At 36.8% G+C, this 14,265-nt stretch overlaps 1 protein-coding gene across 2 annotated transcripts in view; it reads right to left on the reverse strand.

Annotated features, from left to right (window-relative positions):
• ppp1r16b (protein phosphatase 1, regulatory subunit 16B) overlaps positions 1–13,993 on the reverse strand; it is an 80,665-nt gene extending 66,672 nt beyond the window's left edge. The window contains exon 1 of one of the 2 annotated variants that reach the window (XM_055024566.1): positions 13,885–13,993. The gene's annotated coding sequence lies outside the window, so the exon portion shown is untranslated. Of the gene's footprint in view, positions 1–12,010; positions 12,042–13,884 lie in introns of those variants that run through there. The other variant, XM_055024579.1, reaches the window with a different exon arrangement.
• Positions 13,994–14,265: the final 272 nt, after the last annotated feature.

The raw sequence follows: 14,265 nt of genomic DNA on the forward strand, positions 1-14,265 counted from the left end.
GTGAGGCGACTTGAAGCAAGTAAAACATGCAAGAAACACTTTAAACATCTTAAAGCTGAAGGTTTTGTGGAGGACAAAATTTCTCTGACATATGTCAGCACCTCAGTGAAGTTACTTAGCTTTTAAAGAATTGGATTTTTTTTACTTTTATACCTGAAATTTTTCTCTTTTCCTCTGAATTCTGGTTTACATATTTGCAATATTTGTTAATCAAGTTGTATAAATTTTGCTCCAAAGAAACATATTTCTAGCAAAAACAAAGAGAATAATGACAGTGACTTGTAGAGTCTATTCTCATACAGAACTACAAACATTACCCTTTTCTTTTTTAATAATGTGTCAAACAAAACAAATATGTGATTTAAAATGGGAAATAATATCACGATTAGTCTTAGACAGAATTTAAACAAGCCCTAACAAGCTTTGTTAACCCATCTGCAAATATACTTTTGAACACTGCGTTATCCAGCTTTATTTTCTGCTTTGTTTGAAGTCTTTCGCAGGCAAAATCCAAACAAAAGAAATGGCTAGAAGCCACATACAGTTTGCAAACATTGCATGCAGAAGCCTAAATGCATTTGATCAATGTATCTGAGGAAATAAAAAAACATTTCTGTTTTCCAGAGTGGGTTAGTGGAGTTGTTTAGTTTCCGCTGTAGAAATGAGAGGTGAGCATAAACTCAAAGGAAAGTGCCTGGTAATTCTGCTGTCAAACATTAAAGGTAATCTGATTATGACTTTTGAAAATCATTTAAATTCTGCAAAAATCCATAATTGTGGTGAAAATCTGTCATTTTGAAATGTGAATGAACATAATTCAGGAATACTCTGCATTTTTAAAGCAGACTTGGTGCTGTAAGATGACAACAAGCTAATGCAGACCATTAAACCAACAAGCAATTATTTGACCATTGACTGCCATTGTTCCCTTTTCTGTACTTTAATAATGAATCATCCTGAAGGAACAATATTGTTGCAGTTTTGAAAGTAATGTCATTATATTAGTGCAAACCACAACCAGGAATGCTTAATGCAACAGCTAACTGGTGCCAGTCAACAGACCACAAATACTCTATTTTTTCTGTATATGTAATAGGGCTATTAGTACACTGTTTTAATTCACATTCCTTCAGTTTTTTCCTAGTGAATTGAAGATGTGTTCGGTGACAATAGAATATGTCAAAACTACAATGATAACGGACAAGGCCAAGTATTCAAAGAGTTTTCATAAGTCATATATTTCTGAAATGAAGTGTGCTAATTGTGGATTTAAAAAAATGCAGTTTATAGCAGACACTGAGAGCAAAAAAATATATACGTTTTACTTTTAAAGCAAATGTAATATTTGCTGGACTTTAGCAGCAAATATTAATTTGCTTTCAAATATTCATAGCTTATTTCAAGACAAGCCTCTTCAAATAAGCCACTAAAAGGTTTATTTCCTGGCCTTCTCATGGTCATGAAATAAGCCACTGCTTATTTCATGGCTTAAATAAGTAATGAAATAAAAACTTATATATCTTTTCTTCATAAGAGATAGGAATGTAATATGCTTTCCCCCTGAAAATTTGCACCACTTTGAATATTCAAACCCAGGGGGCCCAAAGAAAATATCAGGGAAAGTTTTTAAAACTTGAGTTTTTAAGACTTGCAGTCAGTTCAAAACATTGATATTCTCTCTGAAGTAAGGGAGATGTGATATTTAATTTATTTTTATTTTTTAAACGAAGCTTTTCTAACCAACAGAAATGCTACATGTTTGTTGCACTGAACACAACAAAGTCATCCATCCATCCATTCATCCATCCATCATCCATCCATCCATCCATCCATCCATCCATATATATCCATATCCATCCATATCCATCCATTAGAGCTCAGTTGTTCTGTGTTTCCTCGAGAGTTGCTATTTTTTTTATTTGTTTTGCTTTAGTCATACACAATTCTAGATGTCAACAAAAATAAACTTCAAATGCAATTATTCCTGATAACTGTATCTAATAACCATTCATTCCTCCTACACTTAATGCACCCATGCTCAATCTTAAAAGTATTAAAGTGTTGCTTTCATCTCTGAACTCATGTCCAATAAAAAAATAATACTTTCATTTTCATTTTATTCAACCTGTAATTAACTAAGAAACATTTGCAACTGAAAAACAGCACAACACAAACAGGTTAGCAAAATTACACAAAAACTGCATAAAAGGTAAGAAATAAAGTGTGAACATAGTCTGCTGACAAAAGTTAGCCTTTTCCTAACAGCACAAGTAAATTAGCTACACAATTATATCCTGTCTTATTGTCTGATTAAAATAATTTTTTTTATCTCTTTCTTATAAACAAATGTTTATAAGAAAGATTAGTACTGGTCTTTTGATCAGTCACTGACTGATCAAATGATCAGCTGTGTTTTCCTTTGACTTGATCTGGCCCTCTAAAGTAAGCCTTCATTATTATTTGTTTAACAAAAACATTAAAGATGTCCAGTAAGCAAATGGGAACTTTATAAACTTTTTGGATTATTCATCCTCATATGTAATATATTCTACAAACATATAATGAGAAGTTGAAGAATTTGTTTTTATTCAATGAATCAAAATCAATAACGTCAAAACTTTTGTCTGATAAAGAGCATTATGTACTTTTTTTTAGTTTAATAAAATCAGGCTGAGGCCCACGCTTTGACTCACAATGGAGATAATTTTGTAACTCATCCATCTTGAGCACACACTTCTTTCATATTTATGTGTCATAATGCTTAAAAAACTGAATTGATATCAACCAGGAAAAGTGCATCTCAAACACAAATGACACGCTGAATTAGCAGCTTAAGTCTTCAGGTCTGAATCCAGCTCTTTGCATTCCTGCTTTAGAGTCCATTAGGCTAACTCTAAGGAAATATAATTTACTTCCTCTCTGCAGCAGTTGTTTTGACAAAGATTCATGGCTTGGCGTTGACCAAAAACCAGTTAATTATTCGTCTCGTGTTACTTAGGTATACGTGATCTCCACTTGCATATCGTCGTCTTTCTTCTTTGCTTTGTTGTGGTTCCTTCTATTCTTGTGCAACTGTTAAAAAAATGTACAGCTTTTATTTCATTTGCTCCCACGTCGATTGCTTTCTGTTGCATCAGTTGAACAGCATGCATGTCTGAGGGGGTTTACAAAGGAAAAGACAAAGGCTTTAAGCTTTTAAAATGACATCCAGCGCTTCCACAGTTGAACCTTTCTCAGGAAGACATCCCACTGATATGCTGTCCCTTTAATTGGACAGTTTGATGTGTGAGCATGAAAAATTGGACCAGTGTGGCGTCTCTGGACAGCGGCAGAAGAGCATGTGGCAAGGCCTGCTGTGCTGTCCCTGTCCTGGGTGGAGCCATTTGTCAATCTGCTTCAGACCAACCAGAGAATTGTGTTTATGTTAGACGTATCTGTTTATTTTTTCAAAGGGTTTGACCACAACACGCCTTGGCCCAGAGGTTCCAAACTCTCCCTCAAAATCAGCCAATCGAGTCACTTGAGGAAAACAAAAGGTTTTATCTCATTCCATGTTTCCTATCTTTCTCTGAAAGGTTTCTGCTCATCTTTTTGTAGCCACTGCACTACTCGACGTATCTCTCCCAACATTGAGTCATTTCACTGCCTAATGATGGTTTGAGTCCTCAGCTAAGACCCAGTCAGACTAAACAAGACTTAAACACAGCCAGCCTGCACTAAGTGTCACTTCTAATCCACTGCGAAACCAAGAAGTCTGCACACTCATTCCTCCACCATCCCAGTGTCTGCAGGCATGAACAGAGCAAGAGTAGGAGCTGAGTGTACCAATTTCTCATTTCAGTTCTCAGAAAAACAAAAATGCATTTGTTACTTTCAAAGAAGCAAAGGTCGAAGCAATGCATGAGATTATACTGTGGATTTGCAGTCAGTTATTCCCACCTGAGCAGCATGATTCTCCTAAATGAGCATAATCTGACTGAGTTCAAAGAGCTACGACCTTGATGTCCATACTCAAGACGATGGATGCTTTTGCTGAAATGATATTTATTTTATAATTCTATAATTCATTGTAGAATGAAAAGGAAGGTAACAGTCACAAGGGCTGCTACCATGATGACGATGTACACAGCAGGCTATTGAACTCCTCTGGGATGGGAGATCAGATATCTGTGTATCAGATTAGGAGTTTGAAAGTCAGGGTCAACATATTTTGGCTTTTTGTGTTGCCTCAGCCCACCATTGAGCATTGTTTGCAGTGTGTGCTGTAGGAGGCTGCTGCCATCTGAGATGGCAGCAACCACAAGTAGCATGTTTGGTCTGAAACAAAAGCCCCATTTTGGATCTGAATACCAAGTGATTTAACTTGCAGAATGTTTTTTTTTAGAAAATAAAACTTCATTTTCCATGAATGTCCTCTCATTTACAAAAGTCTATCCAAAGAAAAATGATGTTTCAAAGAGAAGTAAAGCCATATTAAAAAGGAGAATGCTTCAAGTGTGTTGATGTACAATCTGCATGTGTGGTAATCTTCCAACAGGAAGTGCAAAAGTGACTGACGACATCAAGAATCCAGCAAAAACATTTTATTAAAGTTGTTCTCCTGCCACAAATACATTTCTAACTTTAGAAAGTTAGAAAAGCTACCCGCCTGAAAGTCAGTCAACAATTTCTATCTTGATCTATGTGTTATGCACTTTCTGTTCCTCTAATGCAGCCCAAAGAACAATTCCTTTACAACTGGAAAATCTAGAACTACTTCAGACCTCCTCTAAAAACTCAAGGCAACGTAAAACTATCTATTTTATTAGTTCAAACACCAACTATATTTTAAAACGTTATCACTACCACAGCAAGTACAGTCTGCTCTTCAGGGTACAGCCAATCAGTCCCAAGAGAAATTTATAGTGTTCATGGATTGGGTGCTTTGCAAGCACCAGACAATGACATGTCATATTGTATTGTGCCCAAGTATTTTAGCTCTGCAACCTGCAGTTAAAAATATTTTTTTAAAAACTTGAGTTTGCTGTCTGTAAAACAGTAAGAAAATTTGCAATTTTTTTAATGAATAACTTGGAGTTACATTCCACAGAAAAAAACTGTGGATACTGAACCATAGACAAGTTCAGTATTCAGATTGTTGCATCCAGTTACATGATGGAACAATCTGAGTAAAACTGAATAAAACTAGAAATACTCAACAATCAACAAGAAATCTGCTGCAGATTTGTAGTTTTGCAAAGCTTTGACACGCTGATATAAACTTTAGCAGTTTCCTTCCCTTTCCCTTTATGAACTGGAATATAATAAGCAGTCAGCTGACTGTTAGGAGTTATATATGAGGAGAGGTGATGTTATCTGGCAGACCTGACTGTAAAAGAGTGTCTATCTATATTAAAATAAAAATTAAGCTCAGGCACAATTACTTTAAAACACCTCCATAAGCTAGCTTTATATTGTTTCTTAAGAGGGGTTATAAAGTCAAGAATAGTTTCCTTTAAGGAGTTTGATGAAGTCATTCTTGTTCAAAAATGTTGACATGCATTTTATAGAGGTTTAAACAGGACAAAAATAAAGTGGATCAAATTTGTGTGGGACTAAACCAAAGTGCTGAAAAAATAACCACAGCTCTGTTTAAAGTCTGCTGGTACATTTTTTTTTTCTGATCAAAGCAGAAACCTCCACGGTTACAGGTAGAGAGTGTATAGATGTAAACACAGATACTCTATAAAACATGTTTGTTTTCAACAGGAAACACACACATGAATCATAAAAATTTGAAAGGTTCCTAGAGGTAAAATAAGATTTGGGAAGCAACAGCTGTCAAAGACAAGGACTCAGAAACCCAGAAGAGCTTTCATGGTTAACAGTGTGCATCTGTGAGGGGTGTGTACAAGGAAAAAAACAAGCATTGAGCAAAGCTTACAAACAGGGCAAAAGGCAAACAGGCAAGAGCTTCTTAGCTCAAACAAGGAGCATAATGATCTACAAAGAAGTAGCATCACGAGAGTAAAAACCACAAAAAACCTTACAGAAACACATGCATTGCAACAGCAGCCTCGGCTCAGCCAGGCACAACCAGGCAATGGCACATGCGGTCAGTTTTATACCAATGTGTGCATGGTGCAGACAGTGAGGCAAGACAGAGCAAAGCTGACATTAAAGGGCCCATCTCTATCCAAAAGCACACACAGAGACACACAACACACTCACTCCTGGATGAATTTTGCCTTTGAAGTTCAACAGCTGTGTTCATCTAGATAAGAGGTAGTCTGCTCATCAGGAGAAGAGAGCCTTAATGCACAATGATTTAACTATACATTATACTAAAAGCAGCATGAATACAGTACTTCAGAAAGTTTTCTTCTGTATTTATCATAAATTCAATGCAGTAACACCAAGCTAAGCCAGACTGTCTGTCCTCTACACAATGTGAGGAAAAAACTTTTTCAACACCCCCCTGTCAAACACCTTCCTGAACAAAGACTGCAAGCCACAATCTCCATGAAGTCACTTCCTCTTCACTACCTCGCTTTGCTGACTCCCACTGGTGGCCCACTCTCTGCAGCAGAAACACACTTTGTGCTGTACACACAGCACCAGGTCAGTATGAAACACTTTGATGCACTGAGGACAATGATTATGCATGAATCAAAGTTTCATTTTTGCCATAATTGGAGGCCAACCAAGTTTTGCACGGATGTGAGTATGCAAAAATGGAGGTTGACAGAGAGCTGATACATACTCTTGTAAGAAAAACAGTTTCATCTTAACTATGCTGAGGTTGGGATTTTACCGATTTCCTGCACTCTAAGCTGCAACTCTTAAGACTTTCCAAGTCTGCATATTTAGAAAAGAAAAAGCACTAGTAAGAAATGGGCTCATGAAGTAAACCTTTGCTTTATAGGAGATTAGGAAGATGGTGACAAGAAACTGTATGCAATTCAATCTACCTTGGACAGGGATGTGGAGCTGGAAGTCAAAGTGAACCACCAATTAGAGACAAGTGTCAAACACTTTTCTCAGCAGAGCAGCTCAGGGAGTGTAGCAGAGCATCGAAAGTCACTCGAGGCAAATATAGGGCCTTTTTTACAGACTCACAGTATGGGTGATTTTGCTGTAGGAAAGCTAACAGCTCTATTACTGTTATATTTGATGCTGTTTGATAGAGGCAACATTACTACCCATTGAAACTTGATGTAAGGTGAATATCCATAGATTGGACCATCCAAGGTGCTTGGTGAACTCAAGAGAAGGGCAAGACTGAAGGTCTAGAACAAGTTCTTCACCTTATGATCATCAATCTGCTTGGGATCACAGACCTACTATTATTTGCACTGAATCTAATTAAAATGAAGCAAAGTTCAGCTGTCATCATAGTTTTCACTTTAGTCCATCTGTATTCTTTAAACAAAACCAAAGTCAGGCTTGGATAGATGTCGAAAATTATCAAATGGGTCTTATTAAACAAAAGCATCAATCAGGAGAATAATACGAAAAAAAAAAGATTTGGCAAAAACATATTGAGTATCTTTCCACAATATTCTAGCAAAAGTTTGCTTAACCTATTCAGTTCTGTCCACAAATTTTTTATTAGACTCCAATCACTATATTTGTCTGTTGTGAATTACTCATCAGAAGCTTACAAGGCCAAAGAATCATCATGAATAAATGAAATATGCTATAATATGTGATGTTGGTAAACACAACAGACTTAAAATACAAGGAGGTTAGTCAAAAGTAAAAACAAAAATGTGCCTTTTTGATATGAAGTATGTAAATATCTGGTTTTCAGAAAAGAATGAATTACTGAAATTGGTAATTTATCAGACTTGGTTAAAAGACAAAACAGAAAGTGGTCAGACCGCCAAGAAGCCAACAGCAACACTGAAAAAGTTGGAAGAGTTTTTGTTAAGTTCCAATTAATTGTATATGTGACAACAAACAATCTTTGCCCAATAGTACATTCTTCCAAGGAAACCATCAAAACTTGTTTTTTTAATCAGATTTAGAGATTCTCCCAAAACCTTTAGAGAAAATTGGTAGATGCAATTGAACTTGAACAACTCTAAAAGGTATGTCTGTTTGTGCAACACTCCATCATCACAATTCCAAATCCACTATTAAGCAATGACTTCCTACCAATTTCCCACCGAAAAATCTTCAGGTGGAGGGATTTTATTTTTTTCAGCAGCCCAGTGAGTCAAAGCATAAATTCAAATCAACAATGAAATAGCTTCTACGGAAGAAAATTATAGTTTGATGACGGCTTAGCCTGACTCTAGAAGTAAATCCAGCACAGAATATTTCAGATCTGCTGAAAAAGACAGTCAGCATGAGACATCCTCCAATTTTGACAGATTAAGATGTTTTGCAATAAAAAGTTAGAAATATTACCAATTAAAATCTGCCAAGTACAAAGACTGCTACATGAAAACACTGCATCCACAAATTAAAGAAACCAAACAAAAAGCACTTTTCAATAAACCATCAAAGTTAAAGACAAATTAACCACATCAGATATTACCAAGATGTGCATTTTTGGATCCTCTTAGACCTTAGTAACTGTCCTGAGATTTTCCTGTCTCTGTACTAAAACCCCAGATTAGCAAGTCTGTGCCTCATCGCTGTCTCTAATCAGATTCCTGATCTACTATAATCTCTTTTCAATAGCGAGCAAACATATTGGTTGCAGGCCCCGCTTACAAAAGACTTTTTTAGCAGCAGGAGGTCAAGGAAAAGATTTTGCAATTCCTACAAAGGAATTGCAAGTGCACAAAAATGTTTGTGCGCTTATTTTCACTTCTTTAATGAGCCTGCTAAACATCTAGTCGTATTCACAGTATTAAGAGACTGGCCGATGTCTTTTGCTGTGTCTCTGGGGATACTTCTGTTTCAATATTTTATAAGCTACAGCCAAATCACCATGTTGGAATAATTTTAAATCACTACGGCTACAAAACTACAGAGAATATATTACGGAGGCAGCTTATCAGTGAAGAGGGAGCAGTGAAGGAGAGCAGTGGGGCTCCTCAGAGATCAGAGGCTGCTCACTCAGACACTCAGAGGAGTCTAATTCTGTCATTACAAAATAGTTTAGAAAAACCAATGAACTACAGCTTTAAATCAAAGCAAATCAAAATCAAACGTTATTTGTGTAGCTCATTTCAGCAGCAAGGCATTTCAAAGTGCTTTACATCATAACAAACACAAAAATAAAGTCATGCAACATGGAATCAACAATTAAAACATTATATTAAGTCAAGTGCCATCATTAAATTCACAATTGATTATGTTTCAAAAGCAACTCCAAACAGGTGGGTTTTTAATCGAGATTTATAGGAAGTCAGTGTTTCAGCTGTTTTACAGTTTTCTGAACGTTTGTTCCAGATTTGCGGTGCATATAAGTTGAATTCTGCTTCTCCTCGTGTGGTTCTGGTTCTGGAGATGCAAAGCAGACCAGAACCAGAAGACCTGATCACAGGACCTGCCACATGAGAAGAGACTCAGTGTAATAAAAAAATATTAAGATTGCATTTGAATGTTAAGTTCTGAAAAGTGTGAAAAATAATAAATAGCTACTTTGAATCCATTTTGGAAAAACTGAATCAGGGTTTTAATGACTTGGAGAAAGAAAGTTGTCATCAGCACAATATCAATTTCAGTTTTCTTACACAAGCATGCATTCATTTTGTGAATGTTGCCACAACCCCCAAAAACCACAGGAGACTCTTTAAAAACTGTCCCTGAGTTAAAAACAGTATGCACTCTTACCAAATCTAAATGCCTGAAGAATTATGATGCTCTATTTTAGCTTAGTCAGGACCTGCAGAATGGTCAAAATAATTATCTGTTGATTTTTCTTTTAATATAAAAACATATGTGAATATGCTAATAGCTGGGTTTCCCCCAGAAAACTTGCTAAGCCTGGCACTTGGGGCGCTCAGCAGTCATTCATCCAGCAGCCAGTCATGTTTTTGAGTTAAAATATGTTTAAAGTTGACAGGAAATTTGAAAATATCACTTGATAACATTGTATTATTAGAAGATTACTATCTAAAAACCAACTATAAAGTCTTAAAATGCAAAAATAAAAAAAAACATAAGTAAATAAGCAATGTTAAGCCTGGTGGCCCGCCAGGCTTATAATACACTGGGGGAAACCCTCAATAGGCACGCAAATTATTTAAAACTAAAATGATTTAACAAACATTTTCACATTATTCGTGAACAATTAATTTAATAACAGATATGTACATGTTTAGAAAAATAAAGTTGATTGATCTACTAAAAGTTTCCTGTGGTGTCCCACAAGGTTTTGTTCTGGTCCCAAAACATGAGTGATGCATGTGGAGTACCTGTTGCTCTAAAATGTCCCTATTTGCTGAACACATATTATATTGTTTGGGTGAAAGTCTAAAACAGCTTCTGTGTGGAGCAGAAGGAGAACTGATCATTTCAAAGAAATTATTTGAATAAATAAAGCTTAATTATAGAAAACACAATTTCTAATAATTAGTAATGGTTAGACAAAAATGGTATTATCATGATTAATTAATTAAAATTTAAACCAATTTGCCAGCTTTATTCACGCAGGACAAGATCTGCTTCAACATTAACTTGCATTTCAGACATATGGAGTGTTCAAGCTAAAATAACAAATAGTTTATTTTGTTGCGTTTGCAATTAGAGCTTCATATATCAAAGTCAAAGGTCCACTGAAAACAGACCATATAATAAATAAACCCGGAATCCTTGAGCATAAAAACACGAAGCACATTTTGACAGCAGAAAAAGATTAATGCAGTCGTAAACCATAAGTCTTCATACATTGTGATGCGAGTCTGTGGGACATTTCAGATATGTTTGCATGCATCAATGCCAATCATCAATGCAACACATTTGCTCAGTAAATATGCTGGCAGACTGCGCGCCTCTTTCTCCAACAAGAACCAATAGCTGGTGTAGATGCTAAGAGAAATTACAGAGGGAGCAATGAGAACGGCTTAATGCATCAAAGATTTAAAAGGCCACCAAAGCCAGGAAGGCTTGCCACCTGCCTTAATTGAATCTACATCAAGGGGAACAGTGAGTTCAGAATATGTCATGAATGCTGGAGAGTGAACAAAGAACAGAACAAGATTCAGAAGTTCACTACTTAACAGATAATCAGAAGTACTGAAAGAATTATGTTGCAGGTTCTAAAAATTTTAACATTTTTCATTCCGCTGGAACAGGCAAAGGATTTAGAAGGTAGAAACAATTAAATATCAGATGAATTAATTCAAACAGATCTCCTACTTTGATTCAGTTTTCCAACTGGTAACCTCCAGGCTCTAGGGTGTAAACTGGATTAGGAAATTTTATTTAGCTCTAGAAATGCTGTTCTACCGCAATGTTTTCAAGATGAAGGGATAATTAGAGCAACCATCTTCCCACCCACAGTTGCACAACTTCTGTTATTCAAATATCAGCTGAATTTAAGTGTGCGAGCAACATCAAAAAATCTTCAAAAGCAACCATTCCAGCACTGCTGCATGTATCTTTGATTTAAGGCATATAAAAAAACAAAAGTCTAAAAGAGGCCAAAATAAATTTCTATTTAAATGTTGCCTTTTTCATTGCTGTGCTTCAAATAACAGAAAAAATTACTTTGCATAGAAACAAATTGAGGTAGGAACATTTTATATGGCATTATTCAGCTTTATGGTCGACTAAAATGTGAACTAAAAAGGTCAATGTTTCAGACATCAAATCATCCATTCATTTAATCACTGCTCTTAACACTGAAATCTGTCCTATAGTGATTTTGTTGAAATGGCTGCATGTAGTTTCTCACTGCACTTAAACCTTTTTTATTGAGCCTATATTAAGTTTAAATAGCTTCTACAGCACTGAAGTTGGCCGTCTGAGGTTTTCATGACATAACCTGCATGTCATAACTCTCTGTCAGGTTGGACCGTTAAGAAGCATGCTTAGGGTTGCTGCTTTGTAGAGTGGTAAAACTACTTACCAGAGCACTGAGGGTACACCATCACACTGTAAAAAAGAACACTTTCCATTCTTCTCGTGTTGTTTTTCAAACTTGTTTTGTCTTGTTTCTAGAAACAAACTGATGTAAGTCTCTTTCAGCAGCCAGCATTTAAAGAGATGCAGCTTTAAAACGCAGCCAAAAAGGGTCTGTCACACAAACCAGACAGACATAGACACTTATCCTCAGCAGAGGAAATCAGCTCTTAATGACGATGCACAGTGAGTGACTTTTTTATTTGACGTGTAGGTAGATGCTGTTATCTTTGGAAACTTTTCTGTTGAATCTTTATTTCAAGGAAATCAAAACACTAAAACCCTATGATGTTCAATCATGTGTTGCAAGAGCAGAAACTTTAGACACAACTAACCATTAGAAATAAGGTAGAAAGACACAGAAGGTCATGTTGATAGATATTGACAGACTTCACTCAATTTATGTCAACGTTTGTTGCAGCATCTCAGTCACTAAGATGACTGAGAATAGACATAAAGGACGAGAACTATCCATCCAGACGGCCAAATGTGTTATTGGCAAAACAGTGGCTCAATGCACAGCACATGAAATATAATAGTGTACCAGAAAATGGATCAAACTTGTTGTTTGTGTCCATTGTGATATTCCACATACTCACATTGCAATGATAGTTGTGATTTTTTTTAACAGAATGCCAAACAATAAGCAAATTGTACAGCAGCTACTTAAAAAATGCAGTTTTGAGTCCATCAGAAAATAAGAAGATTACAGGATTATTTCCATTTAAGCATTTAAATAGAACAGTATAGATTATCAAATATCAATATCACAACCTAAAATGTGCCATTTACACATGGTTAGCATTTTCAAATCGTGCCTCATTAGTTTGCAAGCTCTCTGACTTTCAGAAGCAATGATTAACAAAAAGTCCAGATCCTAACAAACCAAGATCTTGATGCGTAGTGGCAATACTGTAATGATAGAAGCAAAACAGCAATGAGGGAAATGTGGGCTAAATACCACCAATTTCATCATCACAACAGCCCTTCTCAGATTTGTATTAAACTTGAGAAACGTATGAGATTGCAAGACGCCAGCTTATTTATAAACAAAACATAGACAGAATGTTGCAGAGTAAGAACTGGGACATGTTTTTATTTTAGCATTTGACCAGCTGATCACCAATCAGACTCGGGGAAGAGGGCTTGCTCGATATGATTGGCGCTTCTCGTATTATTTTGAACTTACAGTAGCTTTTAGGGTTAGCTTTTAATTCCAAATCATAAAGTTTGAAGCAAAAATAATAATAATATAGCTTAAAGTAGCAAAATCATAGATAACACTAGGAATTAGATTAAACTTCAGGTGTTCGTCCCGACACTGCTCCTCCGTTGAAGATCTGATGTTTGAAACCAAACAAAAACAAACATCCAGTGGATGAGCATCTTAAAAAGTCAACTATTTGTGCAGCGCCAAACATTTCAAACAGCGATCCAGCCACCCGGAGCCCCACAGCATCAGGGGAAATACTGTAGTTGTTGCAGACGGAGCCATGTGTAACAGTACAGTGGCGTAGCGGCAGAATGAAGGAGGAGATGTAAGAGCCGCTCTGCTAATCTCAGACCGCGCCGCGGAAGCGGAGCTTTTCTCCGGCTTAACTACAGGTTGATAAACCGTTTGTTTACCCACGAAGGGCGACAAAGTGAGCTATCCGAAACTGTTTCCAAAAAGCCGGACATGCCTCCCTCTTCCAGCCTGCCTTCCTCTGGAGAGAAAGGAGGGGGGGACCCACAGCTTCTTCCCTCAGTTATAACCAGTCCGGAGCTCACCCCTTGAAAAAAAAAAACAAACTGGCAGCATGTTTGAATTTCTGCACTCACCTCAGTCCGGGTTAAGATGTTCACACTGGACGGGCCGAAAGGACGGCGGTGTCCAACAGGGTTAAACTTGTCCCGTTAGAGAAGACACGGCATTGCTGGCAAAAAAAAAAAAAAAAAAAAAAAAAAAAAAAAAAGAAAGAAGCTCAGAGTGTGTATGCGTGTGTGCGTGTGTGTGTGTGTGTCTGCAGGGTCGCTGCCTCTCCTCGTTTCAAGTCACTCCTAGGGGGCGGGACTGAGAGGGAGGAGGAGACTGAGGAGCGGCTGCAGCTCCAGAGACGCGCAGGGACGCACCTAGAGGGGCCACACGCCCCTCAGAGAGACCCAGAAAGAAAAAACTCTCACAATCTTTTCTGTAATTACTTCTTTGTGTTTAGGTTTGAA

The sequence above is a fragment of the Poeciliopsis prolifica genome, unplaced genomic scaffold (assembly GCF_027474105.1).
Source record: "Poeciliopsis prolifica strain line A6 unplaced genomic scaffold, Auburn_PproV2 SCAFFOLD003, whole genome shotgun sequence".
Taxonomy (NCBI): Eukaryota; Metazoa; Chordata; class Actinopteri; order Cyprinodontiformes; family Poeciliidae; genus Poeciliopsis; species Poeciliopsis prolifica.